Source organism: Calonectris borealis, chromosome 1 (assembly GCF_964195595.1).
Source record: "Calonectris borealis chromosome 1, bCalBor7.hap1.2, whole genome shotgun sequence".
Lineage (NCBI taxonomy): Eukaryota > Metazoa > Chordata > Aves > Procellariiformes > Procellariidae > Calonectris > Calonectris borealis.
In genome coordinates, this window is record NC_134312.1 from 132,561,549 (window position 1) to 132,581,202 (window position 19,654).

The 19,654-nt window shown below is 44.8% G+C and overlaps 1 protein-coding gene across 1 annotated transcript in view; it reads left to right on the forward strand.

Moving 5' to 3' along the window:
* Positions 1 to 2,077, forward strand: part of SMPX (small muscle protein X-linked) — a 41,673-nt gene extending 39,596 nt beyond the window's left edge. Inside the window, exon 5 of the mRNA XM_075134311.1 lies at positions 1,334 to 2,077. The gene's annotated coding sequence lies outside the window, so the exon portion shown is untranslated. The remainder of the gene's footprint in view (positions 1 to 1,333) is intronic.
* Positions 2,078 to 19,654: the final 17,577 nt, after the last annotated feature.

A 19,654-nucleotide genomic window follows, 5' to 3' on the forward strand; every position in this document is an offset into this window, starting at 1 on the left:
ATGAAATATAGAAGGTTGTCATTTTTTTTCTCTGTCCTGTGGCTTTTTCTCTACTTTCTGAACATATGTTGAAGGTTCATGAGTTCAATAAAATTTACCAAAAATAGAGATATTTCTCCACCCCAAATACTTACATCTTAGGTGATTAAACATATATGCTGAGAAAGTTAGTGTCTTGAACTTCTGAAAGTTAATTGCAAAACCTGTTTTTCTCAGTATTGAGCTGTCTGGAACTACCGATATCAACAGCAACCACCGATATCCCTTAACTTCAAAGAGAACAGGAATAGACCCTCTGCTGGGCTTCAAATTAGCTGTGACAATGGCGGAAAGAGTCACTGTAGACAGGTCAATGGAAATTGCTCATCATTCCCCAGACAGCAGCTAAACACACCCCCACCTCACTTTACATAAGTAAATAAATTAACTCCAATGGGATTTATACAAACAGCACAGAAAATACTATGCTACCATGTCCAGAATACTGTCTTCAGTGCTGGGCAGTCATGAAAATTAAAGCAGAAATAGGGGAGGACTGGAGTTGTGACAAAAATAGTTACAGGAACAGATACACTTCCAAAAGAAGAGAGGCTTAAAATCCCTGGGACTATTCAGTTTGGACAGGAGACAAAGAAGGAGACTCACCACCGGTAAGGACTCTAATGGGCAGAACAGAGAAAGCAAGAGAAGAGGATAATCAAAGCAGCTGGGGGAAAAAAAAACCAAAACAACTTATAAGTATATAAATACCAGTAAGTAGTATTTACTGGTAAAATTAAAATACTGTTTTGATTTTTATCCAATTGATGCGTCCCTACTCCCTGCGGCGTGGCCACGCTGCAGTGCCATACGGCAGGATTTGCCACCTGTGCCTGCTGAAGCAGTGCCGGGGCTTCCCCGGGGACGAATCCCAGGGTCTGTGTAGGGCTGGACCCTGCTCGCCCGAGGGCAGGGGCAGCCCGGGAGCCCCCCGCGCCCTGCCAGGCAGCTGGGGGCGGCTGGGCGATGGGATGGGGCAGGGGTCACAGCTACCCTGCACTGAGGGCAAAACTCAGGGCTTTAAAGGCCTGAGCTCTCAACAGAGTCGTGAAGTTTCATCAGACAGAGATTTGGAGAGTGGGCGGAAAAACCTAGTGGATCAAAAAGATTTGTTTCACACCCACTCTGTATTCCCCAAGCTTGGACGTAAACAAGTACACTCAGTGAAAGCAAAATTGCTGGTGCAGGGAATATACTCCCCCTCACAACTTACAGGTACTTTTCTGCATGCTCTCAAAATACCTGTGAGTGCACGGATAAATGATTAATTTCTGGTCTTGTATTTGTCACACAGGTCTGACAAGAGAAACAGAATGGATTCCAATGAATGGAGATAATTTGAAATATTTTATATATTTGTATGAAGACAATGAACTTCCTAACTCTGCAATACCCCATAGGAAGCATCTTCTTTGTACATTTATATCAACACTTTCTTGTCCATTTTGTTTAACACAGGAAAGTACTGCTGAAATAAAACAGAACACAGCATCTAGCAATGAATGTGTATATATTCAGGAATGATTTTGACCTGAGAGTGGGGAATAGTGTAATTTGAAGTTTGAGCAAATGTAGAATACATACTTTTTAAAAAAAATCATTATTTGCAATTAATTTGGTTTCTATCCTTTTGAAAAAAAAACGATATGGACAAAAGAGTTTTAAAATTATTTGACAAAATGCAGAATAAATGAGGAATGTAACATCTAATTTCCTGTTGTGTATTCCTGGTTATAGAGCAGGAATCATGTATCACGTGTAATAAAATAAATGAAAATATTAAAAGGGATGGTCTTTCTGATGAGTTTAGTTAAGTTCTTCTTTTGTTGTAGAGCCAAACTGTTTCTTTTTCTTGAGAATCTAAAATGCACTGATGTTCTCATATTTATGCATCACCTTTACTTTATACAATGAAAATATAAGATGTGAGCTACCTGACAGAAAACCTGCAACCTTTATTCAAATAAACAGGTCAACCGGCCTTGATGGATCATACTCCTGAATATAGGTTGAAGGATCACTGTCTTCAAAACCCAAATAAAGGGGACATTGAAATACTGATGCTGAGCAAAAATCATGTATGATCACACCAACTCTTACATACAGTGATTAATCCCTGACACTTGTTTTATATGGACTGTACATAAATAAAGACTGCTTGATGTATATTCTATTTTTGGAAATGAGATCTTATTGTTAGAGAAATACACTCTGTCTCCTTGGTCTCTCTTGTTTATTTACTGTGAAGGGATAAGAGGAGCTGTTTTGTAATAATATTCTTCTACCATTGATTGAAAACTATTCTACATGCTCTGAAACTCTCTGCCTGGCTCTTGTTTATTCAATTAAAATAAAGATAATTATTCTGGTTAGATTTCAAGTTGAATATTACTAACAACGACATCCATTTAATTCCTGTTTGCTACATCAAACAATACAAAAACTAACTGGCAATATTTTTGTGTTTTAAGTTATTACATATATTTGCATGGCTTTGTACAGGAAATTAGAAATGAGCTCTACTTGCTGCAGCTCACCTAAAAGGACATTCTTGTATTTTTTACTTTCAATATGCAATACCGACATTGCTTACTGTCCTGCTTCATGCTTATATGCTCATGGCTGATTTCCCTTAATGCATTCCTTGGAGGTGAACATCCCCAAAAGACAGGTTGAAATGAAAGTGTCAAGAGGCAGAATGCATCAGGAGCACCTTTCATTTACATACCGATAAGATTAACATGTCTATTCAATGGAAAATGAACAATTTTCCCCCACACTGCATTATCAGTCACTGATATTGGACTGCATTGTTCCTGCCAGTATGGAAGTGATAAAAAGAGGAGAAAACACAATGCCTTGAGCCAAAAGCATGTTGAAGGCGAGATGAGTCAGGGCCTCAGCTTTTATTATTCTTCACTCACTTTAAAAATACTCATTTCAGAGAACTGTGGAAAGGTAAAGCCACATTTTTTCCCCTCCTTTCACAGTCAGGAAACTTCATAGTGGAAATTCCAGGGGATGGGGAGAGCTAGGACCACATCCCGGTCATCATGTCTGAATGTGTAAGTGAAAGAAAAATAGTCCATCCCTGACACAGACGCGTGCTGCTTTTGCCAGATTTCAATTCTTTGCTGCAAAGCGGAGGGGTACCACCAGTGGCCATTGAAACATCTTAATGGTGGGGAGGGGCTAAGGAGAAGCAAAGAATATTTTTTCTTAGCTTCATTTTTGCTTTAAACAAAATTTCAAAATATATATAATTTTAAACCATCTCGAGGCTGACAGCTATGGGGTGTGGGGATCAGTGGGGACTCCAAGTTAGGTCTTAGCACTACAAGGAATCTTTATTAAAGCATAAAATTAGCAACTAAATACTAGAAAAAAGGAGGCTATGATGGCTTTCTGTGTCTTAGCGAGCAAACTGTTAACAACTGGTCTGAATCATCATGTGCTAGTGATGTTACTTTTCATCTAAGTCTTATGAGAGGGTCTGACTGTAGGGCATACACAGACCAGTGAAGGATGCCTCAAGCAACTCTATTACTTCTGGCATGGGAAATTTTGCCCCCCAGATGTTACATTTTGGCACAAATTTAGGGAACGACTGAGATCTTACAATGAAGGATGAGCACAGAAATACATAATAACAGATGATGCTAAAATCATGCCTATTTCACCTGGTTACATGCCAGCCTTTGTTGGTACGAACCAAACTCTCTAACAGCTATATACTGACTCTCACTAATGAGATGATACATGACCGCCCCTCGGCAGTGAAGCCAGAGGGATGGTGGCAGCAAAATAAATAGTTATCGTAACTGAACCACAGAGAGATAAACTCCCCTCCACCCCACAACCCCTACCCTGCTTAATGAAGAACCCATGAAAGAAAGCAAAATAGCTGGATTTCAAGGTCATCCCTACGCTCTGGTCTCCGCATGGTGCTGGCGTGACAGTAAATCAAAGGGCAGTATCGCCCTGGTGTCACTAAGCCCCGTTGCACGTAAGGTGGAGGAAGAGTTTCCTTTGCTAACTCCCTACCCAGTTCTCGGCACTGTAATTTTTTTCGGTCCCAATGCCGAAAGAGAGACTTCTTTAATCTAACTGAAGATATTTTTCTGAGAAACTGATCAACAATGTGGTGGAGACATGTTCCGTTAGAAAAATAGGAATAATTACTGCGCCGTGCCCACGGCGAAGGGTTTAGTCTAATGAGACACCAAGACCCTGGCACATTCGGGGGGAGACTTTTAATCGTCGGCCACTGAACAAAAACACGCTCTAATGATTTCTCTGATCACCTGTGCAGAAAAATCCAAACACATTTAACTTAGAGGTAAAGATAAAGGTAGAGATAAAATAATAATTACTGTTTCCGGAAAACTTTTGGTGAGTTTGAATGTATTTCAATTGATGACTCTGGTTTAATCGCTTTCAATTAAAAGATTATAATGCTTCTGCATTTCTAAGACAAATAGTGTTACTTACTTTAAAACTCTGGAGGCTTGGCTTTATGCTTAACTTGAATTATAGAACTAAACTGGCAGTTTTGCATTTTCTCTGGTGGTGGAAGCTGTTATTTTTAGTAGTAAAAGGAAGGTCCCACTGTACTATTTTACTTACTGTACCAGCAAAACATCTGTAGTTACGTGTAACTGTGTTTATGGACATGAATTCCCAAAATCAAAGTCTTGAGATGCAGTTCATTGAGTTCAGTGGCATCTTACCAGGACTGTGCTCAGTGCAATCAGAAGGGTGGTAAAGATGGCTCTTTTATTTATCTCTTGTTCCATGCTGTCTGTAAATTATTTATGGGAAGATGTAATAAAAATCCGGCACTTTGGCTGTTTTGTATTATAAAAAATTGATGTTGAGAGAAGAGAATCAGAGAAGGCTGTCCAAGGAAAGTAATTGTATTTTTCTTAGTAATAGCTTTAAGGCCAAAATGTTGAAACAATTTCCTTTTGCCCTTGTGACTAAGTCCTGGTTTCCCTAATGTGTGCACATTTAATTTGAAGGAGTTTTTGCTTTATAAGTGAAGCAGATTAAGTAATGTGCTTGGCAAAAAAAATCCTAATTTTGGTATACAAGCTGCCTAGTACTACTGATGCATGAATAATTACAAAGGAAACTTCCCCTAACACCAGTTTTTCAGCCCTCAAAACGTACAGCTGCCTTGCTCCTTACTTTGTGCCCCTAGATAAAACAGTTCTCTAGAGACAAAAAACTAAGAGTTGGATATAAGATCAGTCAAATTTGGTAAAATCCAGTTTTCCTGAGTTTTTGGAAGCAATCTAAAGCCATTTATAAAATAAATATATCTGTTCATATGTTATACTCACTTCCCACTACATTACAGTACCTATGAAGTGGATGTTTTCAAAGATATCCTACAAAAGACTGGTGAGTAACTGCAAGTGCAATAGCAAAGTGCAACAGCAAAGTCACAATGTTCTGGCCCTGATACCAACTGTGGGTTTCATATGCACTGGTGGTTGATAAATCTTGCCTGCTAACTAATTAAATTTGATTTTCTCTGGATGTCGTACCATGAAAAGTGACCTAATTCTTTGCTGTATTGTCGTGGTTTAACCCCAGCCAGGAACTAAGCCCCACGCAGCCGCTCGCTCACTCCCCCCGGTGGGATGGGGGAGAGAATCGGAAGGGTAAAAGTGAGAAAACTCGTGGGCTGAGATAAAGGCAGTTTAATAGGGAAAGCAAAAGCCGCGCACGCAAGCAAAGCAAAACAAGGAATTCATTCACTACTTCCCGTCGACAGGCAGGTGTTCAGCCATCCCCAGGAAAGCAGGGCTCCATCACGCGTAACCGTTACTTGGGAAGACAAACACCATCACTCTGAATGTCCCCCCCTTCCTTCTTCTTCCCCCAGCTTTATGTGCTGAGCATGACGTCATATGGTATGGAATATCCCATTGGTCAGTTGGGGTCAGCTGTCCCAGCTGTGTCCCCTCCCAGCTTCTTGTGCACCCCCAGCCCCCTCGCTGGTGCGGTGGGGTGAGGAGCAGCAAAGGCCTTGACTCTGTGCAGGCGCTGCTCAGCAGTAATGAAAACATCCCTGTGTTATCAGCACTGTTTCCAGCACAAATCCGAAACACAGCACTGTACGAGCTACTAGAAAGAAAATTAACTCTATCCCAGCCAAAACCAGGACATGTATTTTTAGTGAAACTGGAATTCAATGTCTTTCTTACAGATGCTGCATTCTTAGTAAATGTTTTTTACAGGTACTGCAATAGTTTCTATTGAGAGTATTCTTCATCTAATACAGTGGTTCTTCATCTTCATCTAATACATATGACTTTCCTAGCTGACCATTTGCAGGGTCAGAATGGATCTTAACAGAGCTCCCTTCTATCAGGAGACTGATGATGCAAGCCCTGACCTGAGCAGAAATGCAGAAGTCAGCGTGTAGCTGAACTGAACTTTGTAATGACGCAGCACGCAGTATTTTCTGTCCTTCTTAGCTCATAGGTGTTGACCATGCGGTCCCCCTGTACTCGGCACTGGTGAGGCCGCACCTCGAATACTGTGTTCAGTTTTGGGCCCCTCACTACAAGAAGGACATGGAGGTGCTGGAGTGTGTCCAGAGGAGGGCAACGAAGCTGGTGAAGGGCCTGGAGCACAAGTCTTATGAGGAGCGGCTGAGGGAACTGGGGTTGTTTAGTCTGGAGAAGAGGAGGCTGAGGGGAGACCTCATCGCGCTCTACAACTACCTGAAAGGAGGTTGTAGCAAGGTGGGTGTTGGTCTCTTCTCCCAAGTAACCCGTGATAGGATGAGAGGAAATGGCCTCAAGTTGTGCCAGGGGAGGTTTAGATTGGACATTAGGAAAAATTTCTTCACTGAAAGGATTGGCAAGCCTTGGAAGAGGCTGCCCAGGGAAGTGGTGGAGTCACCATCCCTGGAGGTATTTAAAAGACATGTAGATGTGGTGCTTAGGGACATGGTTTAGTGGTGGACACGGCAGTGCTAGGTTAACGGTCAGACTTGATGATCTTAAAGGTCTTTTTCAACCTAAACAATTCTACAATTCTATGATTCTAAGTTTGGAAACAAGGGGCAGGATTCACATGCCTGCTTGGACACGAGGAGGATCCATATGATGGACCCGCTGAGTGCAGTGGGAGAACACAAGAGGGGTCAACTCCTAGAGACTGAAAAGGGGAAGGTGGGAGTGAGAGGCAGAAGAGGGCATAGGTTTCTGCTTTGAGAAACAAGCTAGGGAGCAAGAGTGATTTCAGGGTTACCAAGATCCCTGCTGCCATACTGCATCTTTTCTCCTGCTCAAATTTTCTAACAGGCAGCTCAGCAGGGGTGCTGGAGCAGGTCCAGAAGGCTGGAAAAAGGTATGTGCTGGGCTGACACACGACAAATGAATGCTTAGGGGAAGGCCAAAGCCTTGAGGAGACCTCTCAGGGCCCTTTGGATCCTTACTGTTACTGAACTCAGGAAAACTACCTTGCTCCTTGCTCCCCACCAACAATCCTGGTGTGTGCTGAGGTGCTGATTTGGAGATGCAGGGTGAGTGATGGAAGAAGCTGGGGTGGTTGAATAATTAGGGCTTTACTTCTTAGTGTTGCTGGTTGCCCTCACAGTTGCTGCTGAGGCTGGCTCTGGCCTGGTGGCCATATCTAGAATTAGCAAGGTCAGGAGAATACCCAAATTCATGCTTTCCTACAGAAACCAGGAAAGGAGCACGAATTCTTAACTTTTACTGCACAGTCGGGTAGCAAATGCACACACAAAAAAAATCAAATAAAGCACTCTGCCCTGAGGACACATAGTGTCCTCCTCCTCCCTCTTTCCATGACAGCCATGTGTCACCGGAGCTGGGGTATGGTTTACCAGCCCTCTGGCTTTCACAATGTTCTCAGCGCTTCTCGCATACTTCCTGCATGCACATCCATGCGCTCATCCTCCACTTTTATTGCTGAAGGTTAGCGAGGATAAATGAAAGCCTCCAATGCCACTTTCTATGGCCGGTTTAGACTCTCAGATAATCTCCTGTGAGGTCACCCACCTCTTCTAAATGTCATGCACGCATGTGATCTGAAAGCCTTCACAGGCTGTTCTCACGCCTGAATGACATCCCAGTGACTCAGGCACTAGTGCCTCCAAATGAGGCCGCATCTTAATTCCATGCTTTGTTTCTCCAATAAAATACCGCTGACCACCCTCATGCTGAGAGCTATCAAGCGGGGCAGAGCGAGGGGGGAAAACTTTGTGGAGATCAGGAAAATGACACTGGACGGCACCACACGGTTGAGAAAATTGAGTCAGCTCAAATTCATATAGTCGTCATGACGCTAACGGGATATCTGTGCCTTTCCCTGGCCCTTGAGAAGAGAGGAACGCGCTCTGCCTACGCCACGTGTCCAGCAAGGCAAGTGAAAGCTACATGTGCTACAGTCACATTACGGACCTAAAACCAAGGGCCAGGTCATCTGCTGGTGCAGCGTGGCATCACGCCATCCGCGCCGCTGAAGCTGGTTTGCACCAGCAGTCGCGTTTGCCTGCAGCCTCCGAGAATCAGGGGGAGAGAGAGAGGCTCGGAAGAGCGTAGGCTGCAAGGGAGGAAGAAAGACGAACGGCATCCTTCACCCCGTGGGAGGGCGAGCTTCATTTCCCGAGTTGGTATTTCATGTATAAAGCCCGTGGCTCACCAGCGCTCGCCTGGAGAAGGGCCTCAGCAGATCATGGGCTCTGGAGGAGCCTGGGGAAGAGCATGATTCAGAAAGGCATCAGGTGGGACCGCAGCCTCCCAAACCCCCTCCCGCCAGGATGGTGGCAAGCCAAGGCATCAGGGAGGGAGGACCGGGGCCTCCCCTTCCCTCGCCTTCCCCCCAGTGGGACCCAGGCTCTGCCAGCCTGGTCTCTCCCATGCTCGTCCCCATCCACACTTGGTTGGGGCTTTCTGCCCTGCTGTCCTCACATCCGTGGGGATGCAGCCCAGGCGCCCAGGATTTCTAGTCCTTCCCCACTAAGCAGGGACTATTGCAGCCCTCCGAGACCTTCTTTAGTTTGGCTGTGTTTTCCACTGCGAAGTCATTCTGGCCTGCTCGAGCAGCAAGTGGACCAGCATGTTGGGGAAGTGAGTTTGCATTGCAGGATGGCACGGTTGTTTCAGGAAACGCACGTGTATGTCATTGCGGAGGCATCATTCCTCCAGAATTTGGCTCTTTGTGTCCCAGCATTCACACTGGTGTTGCATTGCCCAGCAAATTTTTACCAAGAGCAGCTTCCAGCTCTGCAAGGGGGTCTCTCTCCTGCACCTGTATCGACTTGGTGCGGGACAGGATGAATCCGACAGAAGAACATGGCTGTTGTTACATTCTGGCTTATTGATTTTTTTGGCTTACTGACATTTTACATGCCTTGCTCCTTCTCTTTGAGGAAAAACAACCAAAGGAAAGGCACATCCAGAAATGCAAATTCCTAATATCTTAATACCCAGAACCAGAACTATTTCTACTGTTCAAATTTCAAATAAGACAGAAAACTACCCACTTTGTTTATCTTTATGTGAGGCAGGGGAGAAAAAGAAAAAAGAAAAAATAACTCTGATGTCAGTGGTGGTGGAGTGGAGTTCATTTCCATACTACTCCAGTCAGTTGTCAAAAATGCATTCTTTACAGATTGATTTCAGCAGAAGTGCTCAAGTCGTGACATCCCCGGGATGCAGCTTTTTAAACAGTAGTGATGCTGGGCAATGACCTTCCGATGGCTCTTCCTGTGAAGAGGGGCAGTGCTTTCAGGCAGACACTTTGCATGTCCTTTGTCCTGTACACTTTCAGCTTACTGAAATTTACTGCTCAGTAAATTTTCCAAACAGAGCAATTATGGTGTCTCCAAATCATCACACACCAGCATGCGTCCCAAGCTTTTTCCTATGTAAGACTTTTGTTTTTCAGCAAAACATCTCTATTTACAGAAAAATTAGAGAATTTTTTGTGAATCACCAAGGCCTGATAAGACACACACCTCATAGTTCAGAGACTTTGTGATTGAAGGCTTATCATGAGCAGAAGATCCTAGAGTACAGCCCTCAGGGGGATTCAAAAGACCATCTAATCCATCTCCTTGCCTCCAAGCCCAAGCAGCTATACTTGCCTATTTCCAGGCAGATTTGTAGGGAATATATTCTTTACAGCACACTTTAAAGATCCAACCATGATGGCAACCCTACAACCTCCCTAAGGCAATATATCCTAGCATTTTGTTATCTTTACTGTTAGAAAGTGTTTCCTAATTTAAAGCTGATATTATTGGCCTGCATAAATGTGACATATAGGGGTGATATTACATGTGAAGCTTGTGCAGGAAACATACAACAGAGTAGAGCAATCAAATTGGAAAATCATGTCAATGCTATCAATTTCCATTCTAGGAGCAAGAAAGCAAGCCTTATATTTCCCAAGGCATGATTAACTTGCATGCAAGGGGCTCTTAAGTGGGGGCCTTGGTCTCTTGTGATTCTTCTAGGTCAGATGACAAAAATAACGAGTCTTAAAAGACAGTGAGCTGGTTCTTGCTGAACCCAAGCAAGAGCTAAAGGACCCCATTCAGAAGAACTGGCCAGAAGAACTAGCTAGAAGAACTAGCTCCCAGTCATGTGAAGCTTCACCTTCTCTAAGGCCTATGCTCACCAAAACCGAAACAAGGCAGAAAAGGAAGAAGAGAAATGACTAAACGTTTAAAAGTCAAACCCCAAACAACTGCACCAGGCAGAGGGTGTAGCTCAGCACAGTTTATTGCTGTCATAGGCAAGTAGCTCAGATGAGTGTGCAGGCGACTGGTGTTATTAGAAATTATCTAATTCAAATGAAAAGAGTCATTATGAAAAGAGTCAGGGCACAAAATTTGATTCCCCAGCAATTCTCCTGGTTGGGATTTTTGGTCACGATGAAATGAAAGGTAGGTATAAGAAATAACTGCCAGAGACCATTTCTTGTCTAATAGTCTCAGGAATTTGAGATGAGGCCAGCAGCTAAGGTGAGTTGAAGCTTTTCTGGAGCTACAGGTTACTACGTATGGTTGTGTAGTGGATGTAGAAAGGCTATAATAGTTTTGGAAAACCTGGACCTTTTTTTTTTCTTAATACAAAGTTTTACCACTAATAACAATCCCAAGAAAATCCTTTTCTCTCCTCTCCATCCAGATTTATTATATGAGAAAGTAATTCTAACTTCCCAGCGGACCATTAGCATTCAACACATCAACCCCATCCAAAAGGATAAGCAGAATGAAGGCGTCCATTTCCACTGAATGCATAAGCTTTTAAAAATAACGTGCTGAAATGGGCCAAGAGGAGAAGAACTTTACTCCTCCATCCTTACACATAAGTCCCATAGTGATGCCTGCTTTTATAGCAGCGCAAGCTTGCACAGGAAGCCAACGTTAAATAGTTTAAGGTTGAATAGCTTGGCTCCCCTTGGAGCTAGCATCTGTGACCTTTAGAAGACTGTGCAAAGCAGAAGCTGGTAAATATTTGTTTCTCAGAGAAACCCAAATCGTTAAGAGCAACAAGATTTATTGAGAGCAGTGACTTACAGCAGTGGCCTCACGGGAGGGCAGTTGCCAGCAATTTCTGAGTGTTTCTGAAGTGCCCATCACACACAACACTGTCTGAACCAAATTGGACAGTTTGGTGTCACCTTGATAACAGAATCACTGCATTTTAGTAAGTCAGAAGGACATTGTCATGAGCAGCAATGGCCATTAGGATTGTTTAGCTGCCTGAAGGGACTCTGGCCTCTAACTGCTCTTTCTGCCTTTGAAAATGCCCTGAACGCTTTTGTTCCTGATGTCCTAGCGATGCCTATTTTTTCTCTCCATTCATCTTTGTAGTTGAGAATTTCAATGTATGGGAAACCACAAATGGCCTAAAGGGATTTAAGTTCTCTGCAGTACGTCTTTTCTGGAGGTTGTGGTAATGTGTTGTAATTCTGGAGGCTGTGGAAATGTGGTATTTTCTCCAGTAACTCCTTTTTAAAAATATAAGGAAATTCAGGAGAAGACCCTACCTGCCTAGCTGCAAAAAAAGAATTATAAAATCGACCTTTTTATCATCTAATGAAAATATTTCCAGAGGGTGAGGCAGTAGGAACAATCCTGCAAGCTGCTGAAGTAATCCAAGTGAAATCAGCAGTAGCGACAGCAAGGGCAGCCATGCAACACTGGTGGCTGAAGACCCTGCTCCCTAAAGCGTCAGAGAAGGCTACGGCACGGGAGCGTCTGAGCAGAGATTATTGCTGCCCTTCTTCAGCCTTGCTCACCAGGGCCTGCTCACCCCATACAGACCGCCAATGTAATGTCTGCACATCAAGAGTTAACACATTAAAAATAACGTGCCCTATGTAGAAGCTCATCAGGCTCTCTTCTATGGCAGATGAGGGGCTCAACTGTAAAGGGTCTGACCTTTAATACAACCTTTATTCCAATAGGACCATTGGGAGCTGAATATGCCCTGCATATCAGGTGAGAAAGCTGGTATGCAAGGCTGAAAAATTAAGCTGAGACAGACACTTTGGCCCCCAAAACTTCTTTATGCTAAGAACGTTGCATTCCTGCTTGTACCAGAGTTGATGGCAAAATTCCTATTGGCTTCAACGGAATCAAAACCAGCCCCTATTTCCATACAACTCTGTAAACTTTGAACTGGAAAATACTTATTAGATTACAAAGCTCATTTGAAGAAAATTGCAAAATATAAGCCCCTGCAGAAGATCTGTCAGACTTTCAACAGCTGTTTTGTTTTGTCAAAGGTAAATAAACCCACTTGGGGAAAAATGGACAGGTGATTTGTATGGTGATTGCTTTCATTTTCTTTTTATTATTTCTACTTACAGCCTCTTAACCATAGTCAGGAGTAATAGAAATATCAGGGTGTGCAGTTTGTTTGCGTAGATTGCTTATTATTTTACACGTACAGCTGGTGGGTGTCAGAAGTGAGTGGATATGGCTATTTCAAGGCATCTCCTGAACTTGTTTTCTTTTCAAGGGAGTGTAATCATCCAGCCTTGGGAATGATGTTAGGGTGCTGATGTTGGGAAGTATGGGAGAATATACTTACTGCAATCTATCTTTTAAAAGCTTTGGCTTAGCTACTGTAATGGAAGTGCTATACTAGCAGCGCACAATAGCTCCCTGCATAGTGATGGGCTGGAAGTCTGTCTCAGGCCTAGTTTGTGAAGCTAACATAGTAATTTTTTTTTTTTACCAGGGCCGTAGGCACATTCTGTGTTACTGTGAGCTAAATGAAGGTGTAGGCACAGAGATTATCTACTCCTCTGCATATATAAACCTACTTACCTTTTAAAATCAGGTTTCCTCTGACCAGATTTGTCATTTCCATAGTGCAAATTAAGGACATTTTTTTTGCAGTAACTTGCTTTTTGGATCATAGTTCAGTGAAGAGGAAGACTGGAAGAGGCCAGAAGGTAGGAAAGCTATGGTTGTACCCTGTCAAGATGGTCGATGTTGACCTAAACTACTGTATTGCTGTCATTGCACCACCTCCAGAAAGTACTAGCAATGTCATTATTTGTAAGTTTAAAGAATTTGAAGCATGTACATTTATTTTTAATCTCCTCTCCTTTTCAGTGGTAGGATATCAAATTTACACCATTGTATGGTAGCTCCATTTAACCATATTTCTCATTTAACTCCAGCTCTCCTTTGCATCCTCCCCTTTGATATGACCGCTGTCAGGATCAGAGGAGATTCCTAGGCATCAGGGCTTCCTCTGCAAACAGAGAAGGAGGATGCAACTGGACTAGTTTTGTGTGAGTGAGGACTCTGGATTTTCTGGAAGAAGCATGGCAACCTGTTGAAGCATCTTCTCCACCCTCACCCCAAAAGAGCACTGTCTCTTTACTGCAGGAGGAATTTTGCCAGTCCACCTGAAAGGGCATCTCCGGCTGATCTGCATCCCTCAGGAGGGCATGTGCTTACCCTGGGTGCATTGCTTGGTACCTCAGCAACGCTGGAGCGGCCTGTCCACGGGCTGCTGACTTCTAATGTCAGACAAGTCCCATGGTTCTGCTGAGAGTCACCTAGTGTCCTTGAGAGATGGGCCACCTGGGAGACCAATGGACAGATATTGGGAAGGTGGTTTGTTCTTAGGCATTTTGAACTTTATGTTTCCCCCCAAAGGCTTTCATAGGTTTCAGGTCCATCTGCCCTATGCTTTTCTCTTTACCCGTCTACAATTTCATTTCTTTGGTGTGGCAGAAGAGCTAACATACGGCGACGACTTTTCCACTTCAGGCAAAATCCAAAGGTCCCTTGAAAACGCTGCCACTGTACCAAGAAAATGATGCTGCACTGTCGTGCCAGGTGCATACCGCTGGGGCTCAGAGCATGGGCTAGCTATGTTCACTCTCTTCGAAAGTCACTTATGTCAATCCTTGATCTAGGCAGATGAGACCTTGCTGAACAGTTCTACAGCCTTTCAAGCTGGTTTAAGTAGACTATGTGTTTTTTCTGGGCAGGCAAACCCTTGCATTTCCATGAGGAAGTCAATATTTGCATTGATGCTGGTACAAGAACTCTAAATAAAAATTAATAAAAATTAGCTCATAGTACATTAGTTCTTGGAGAGTGCCTTGGGGATGAGGGGTTTGGCTGACCGCTATCCACAGCTTATACGCATGCCCAGTATGCATCCAGTTCATACCAGGGGAAGAGGGGAGATGACTGAAGCCATGGTGTGCCAGGACTCTGTCCTTCAGAGAAAAACTTGACATATGCAGTCCAGTTCCTATAACTACCCTAGAAGTTTCTTCCAGGAGTGGAATTTAGAGACTGTGTCTAGTCTGGAGGGAGATGTCTCTCTCCCTGTTTGGTGAGTAGGTCCACCGGTACCTTATACCACGATGGACTGGCTCTGAGCTCAGCCTGACAAATGATCGGTGAGGCTTGCTGGTCACGCACCATTCAGTAACTCATGAAGATTAGGAAGGTGAATAAAACACATCCCATCAATGCCTTTGCCATACTCCAGCATGACTTTATTCAGTCAGAAGTCACTAAGGCAAAAAGCCCTCTACAAACTTGGTGGTTTGCCATCCATCATTCAGCACGCGCAATTCATTCCAGCTGCACTTCACCCGGTGCAAGGGCTTGGGTGCTCTCCTTAGCGGTCTCTCCCACTCTCGCACCTGAGTGCTTGTGAGCAAAGGGAATAGGATCAGCAGGTGCAGGTGCAATCCCCTCAGTCCCAAGGGTAAGCCTGAGAGTTGCAGACCATGGAGGGACCGACTCCGGGGTCACTAGGTAACATGCTGCTGCTGCTACAATGACGATGACGATGATGAAATAGCGTACAGATTCTAGGAACAGGTTTAGTGATCAATTGAGTGCGGACATCAGGCTCTCATTAGCTCATAGAGTAACAGCACTAACAGCAGCTGGTTACACTGTAACCTTTACTTCGCTAAGCAACAGTCTATATTTTAGAGAGCATTTGCTTGAATGTGAATTAGGGAATGGAAGAGGATGGAAGAGCTGAATCCTAACTAGCTTATGTGAAAAGCACCTTGATTTCAGAGAGACCTCTGCAGTCTGCAGCAAACTCCAGGAAGGCTCTTAGCTTTACTTCATCTATATGGTGTCCTAATAGAGGAAAATGTCATTTGTGTTTTCTCCTCTGTGGTCCCAGAGCACTGGTTGTTCCTTACATTTCTATCCCTATAAAAACAAATCCCAGTTCTAATTACAAGTAAATGCATTAAGAGACCATTGCAACATGGGGAGCCAGTCTCCATTTCCTTATCATTTTCTTAGATCTGAGGTGTGGATCCCGGTTATACTGGTTTTGTACCGGGTACATGTATCCCTAGGAGCACAGAAACCACATCAGGGTGGACTGGGCTATCTGCAGCAGGGGCAGGGCTGGGAGCTGCTGGGCATATCCAGCCACAGACAGAAGGGCAAGACCCAGCTCTCCTGCAGTTAGTGGTCGTACAGCCCAAAACTGCAGCTTTTGTTAAATAAAGCAAATAAAGCTTGGGAACCCAGTTCAACCAGCCACAAGGCCTTGGGGAGGCAGGAGGGCTTCAGGGGCATCAGAAATGTTCCTTTTATAGCAAGGGGGCCTCCACACATGCAGAAGTGACCTGTGAGCAGAGCAGCTTCAGCTAGGGCTATACGTGTCCTTACCGTGCAAAGTCAGCAGCCACCACGGTCTCTGAGCAGCCCTGAGCTGGACGCAGCGCGAAGGCACCCCCGGGCAGGGGCTGCGGGTCCCTCTCTGCCCCAGCTGCAGCACGGGCAGCGCTGGCTGCCCAGGGGGGAAAGCGAGGGCTCAATGCAGAGCATGTCCAGTGCCACCAGACCAGCAGAAGAGCAGACAGACCCCCCAAGCAGCAGGTGAAACCTTCCCTCCACTGTGAAGCGTTGTGAAGGCCATTAGTACATCTGCTCTGAAATGGGCTCGTTAAAATACACGTTCACCTTCGTTATCCTGCAGCTGCATTGCCTGACTCATCCCACTGCAGTCGCTCTGAAACAGGAACCCAAGCTAAAAACTTTCCCAACTTGTTTTTTATTCACCGGGGAAGCTCACGTCTAACGCACTGAGAGAGCAATGGAAGCCATAACAACATCTGTCTTCATGGGAGGCGAACGAAAGAGAACCTGAAGAAAAGGAGGAGAAAACAAATGAGGCACAGGCTGATTGAAAGACTGTTATTTCATGTTGCCTTTCACAGTTTGACACAGGATGCTTTCTCACGTCGGTGTAGTTACTGCTCGCGTAACCCAACTGGGGCATGCCACCCCCAACCCAGGTGTGCCAATGGTATTCCCTCCTTTCCTCTTCTTTTTCCACAAAACCACAGAAAACTGCCACGTAGCCATGGCTTAGCAGACACGGCCTTGCAGCAGGCTTTGGCCGGGATCCCTGCTCTGACTCCTGGTCACACCAAACCTCGTCTCCTCCCCAGTGGCAGACGGAGGCTTGCACTCAGCCAAAGTTTCTTGCCAGCATCCTCCCCGGCCGCAGCCCCTTCCTAGGTGGCACATGGGTGGATACGGTGTGCCGAGGGTGTGCAGACCCCTCCGGCGGGCTGGGGGGTGCCCTGCCCTGCCCTGCCCTGATTTCCTGCTCCCCAGCTCATGGGGGGCAGTGTCCTGCGGGCACGTCCGTCTCCTTCACACACAGAAGTGCTTAAAGCCACATGCGTCCCCAGCCTCCCCCTGCCAAAATGGAAACCTCACGGCCTCAGCCCACCTCATCCAAGCCGGTAACTTGCTCCTGCGCTTTTGTACACAGACGTGATCTCACCATACGTTGCTTTTAGCTGCAAGAAAATTCCTCCCTCTTACTGTCTTGTTCTTAAAGACTGCTTTCCCGGGCTAAACACCCTTTGCTTTAAATAGATGGAGTGACCCAAATAATACTATTGTGAATGACTATTCAGGGATGAAGTAAAGACTCTAGTCCAATGATTTTTACAAGACAACTCAAATCAATACGATCTTTCTGATTAGTAGTTTCTAGAAAACCTATATGCTACACCATTCTTATTTCATTCATCATTTGGTTCACTTTTGCTGTATTTGTTCATGCGGTACATTACCAAGCATCTGAAGCGTTTGCTCTATGGTCCTCTGGACTGCACTGATTTCTTCTGGAACAAAGTGTAGCTTAGAAATCCTCCGCTGTGGTTTTTTGTAATGAATATTTTACAGTAAGCCACTTGTTACTAATGAGCCTAATTTTACTTGTACAACTCTTTTTATAACTTTACTCTTAAAAAAATAATGGGGAAAATTTACAATGGTAATTGAATTGTTTATTAACTGATGGCCTACTTGCAAGATTACACTGAACACAGCATTGCAATTCAGGCCATTTTTCAGCTTTGTTTAGGAAAAAGAATAACTGCAATAACTGCAGTAAATGGGAGCCAACATTTTTCACAACACAATTCTGAATATTCTTTTTTATTGCAGGCTGTCTACTGTAGTATAGCAATGGTTTCAACAGAAAATATACTAAAAGCCTGAAATCTCAATCTAATTTAAAGTCTAAATGATGCACATGATTAAAAATGTATTATCTGTTCCCAGCAAATCATATATCATTGAAACACTAATGTTTCCCTAATTTTAAGCACCATCTAGTGAGTCAAACATTAGATCTGATCTTCCAAATTACAGCTGAGAAAAATAAGATCATGGCTTGACTGCATCCCACCTAGTGCTAGGTCTATTCCTGAGATACATAAGTTAGCGGTTTAGTCACTGCCTGCTCTCTTGCTGATGGGCATTAAATATTCCTCCAAAGGTGCCGAAGAGCCGAGCTGCCGTCTGGAGATAATTTGTCTGTTGACAAGGGAGGGTAGTGGCTGAGTAGGCTCCCTCATTAGACAAAGCTAACTGCCTAAAAGCGGAGCAGGGAGAAACCTCGTTTCGATAATGATAATCTTTTTTTGTCACTCCGGAGCAAGGGACTGGAAAGGATTTGGCTTTATTTCAATTGTAAGTGAAAGAAAAAAAAATCTCTGGGCAAATAAACAGCTTTATAAGGATCATGATTCTTACTATTTCCATTGGCTGGATTGCCATGAAGATGAAGTAGGTCTGAGAGGGAATCGCACAGCAAATCTGCATACAATTATAGGACCTGCTTATCCGGTACTGATATTAAATCAGTTCAGTTAAATCAGCGCCGGCTCCTGTGGCAACGCACTGTAACCAGCTGGCAACTGACCTGCATAAACTGCAGCCCGTGCGCAGAATTCCTTTGGAGAGCAAGTGATGCACAACCAGATTGGTTAACACGGCATCCCTGGGCACAGGCACGGATGTTCAGCCTGAGCCTCATTTGGCCTCTCTGAGGTTACAGTGCCCGTGGTCGGTGCTGTGCTGGTACCTTACAGCTGCCAGCAGGACCGGTGCGGGCCGGGGCAGCGTCTGGCCCGGCCCTGCTGAGGGAGAGGAAAAGGCACGGCGCCTTTGCCTGCGAGTGCATCGCTTGATGGGGGGAGCGAGCGTGTTTTGCCTGCTGCTGGCAATGCCCACAGTCGCCCAAGCCACATCTCTGACCCCTTTCTGGCACATCTGGATCCAGGGGAATTAGGATTTAATTAATTATGCGTCCTCAGTCCCAGCTTCTATGGCTTACCATCGTGCATGTAGCACTTTACCAGCGCTGGGGGGCTGTTGGCCATGGCTCAACGAGAGAAGACCAGTCCAGTTGCTGTGCATCGGGTGGGTGCCATGTACCAAGGGTCTCTCCCGGTGGTGGGTCTCCAGCTGCCTGCCCAGCCAGTGGCTTGCGTCTGCTGCGCCCTGGGTTGGGGCACTACATCTGCTTGGGAGGCCACGAAGTGAGGGAGGCTGAGGACCTGATCCGGGCTGCAGAGACCTCTCTGCTGTTGTATTTTTGGGTTTCCTCCCACTTGCCTCTGAGCATTCATTCCTGGTTGTGTCACCTCCCAGCCCCCAGACTCAGCAATCATGGCAGCACAGGCGAAGGGCTGATGGAGGACAAGGACTGTTGGTGAAGAGGACGTGGTGCCAGGACTTGCTTATGCCAGAACTGCTGCAGAAACGCTCCTCAAACTCAATCCTGCGCTGAAAGCA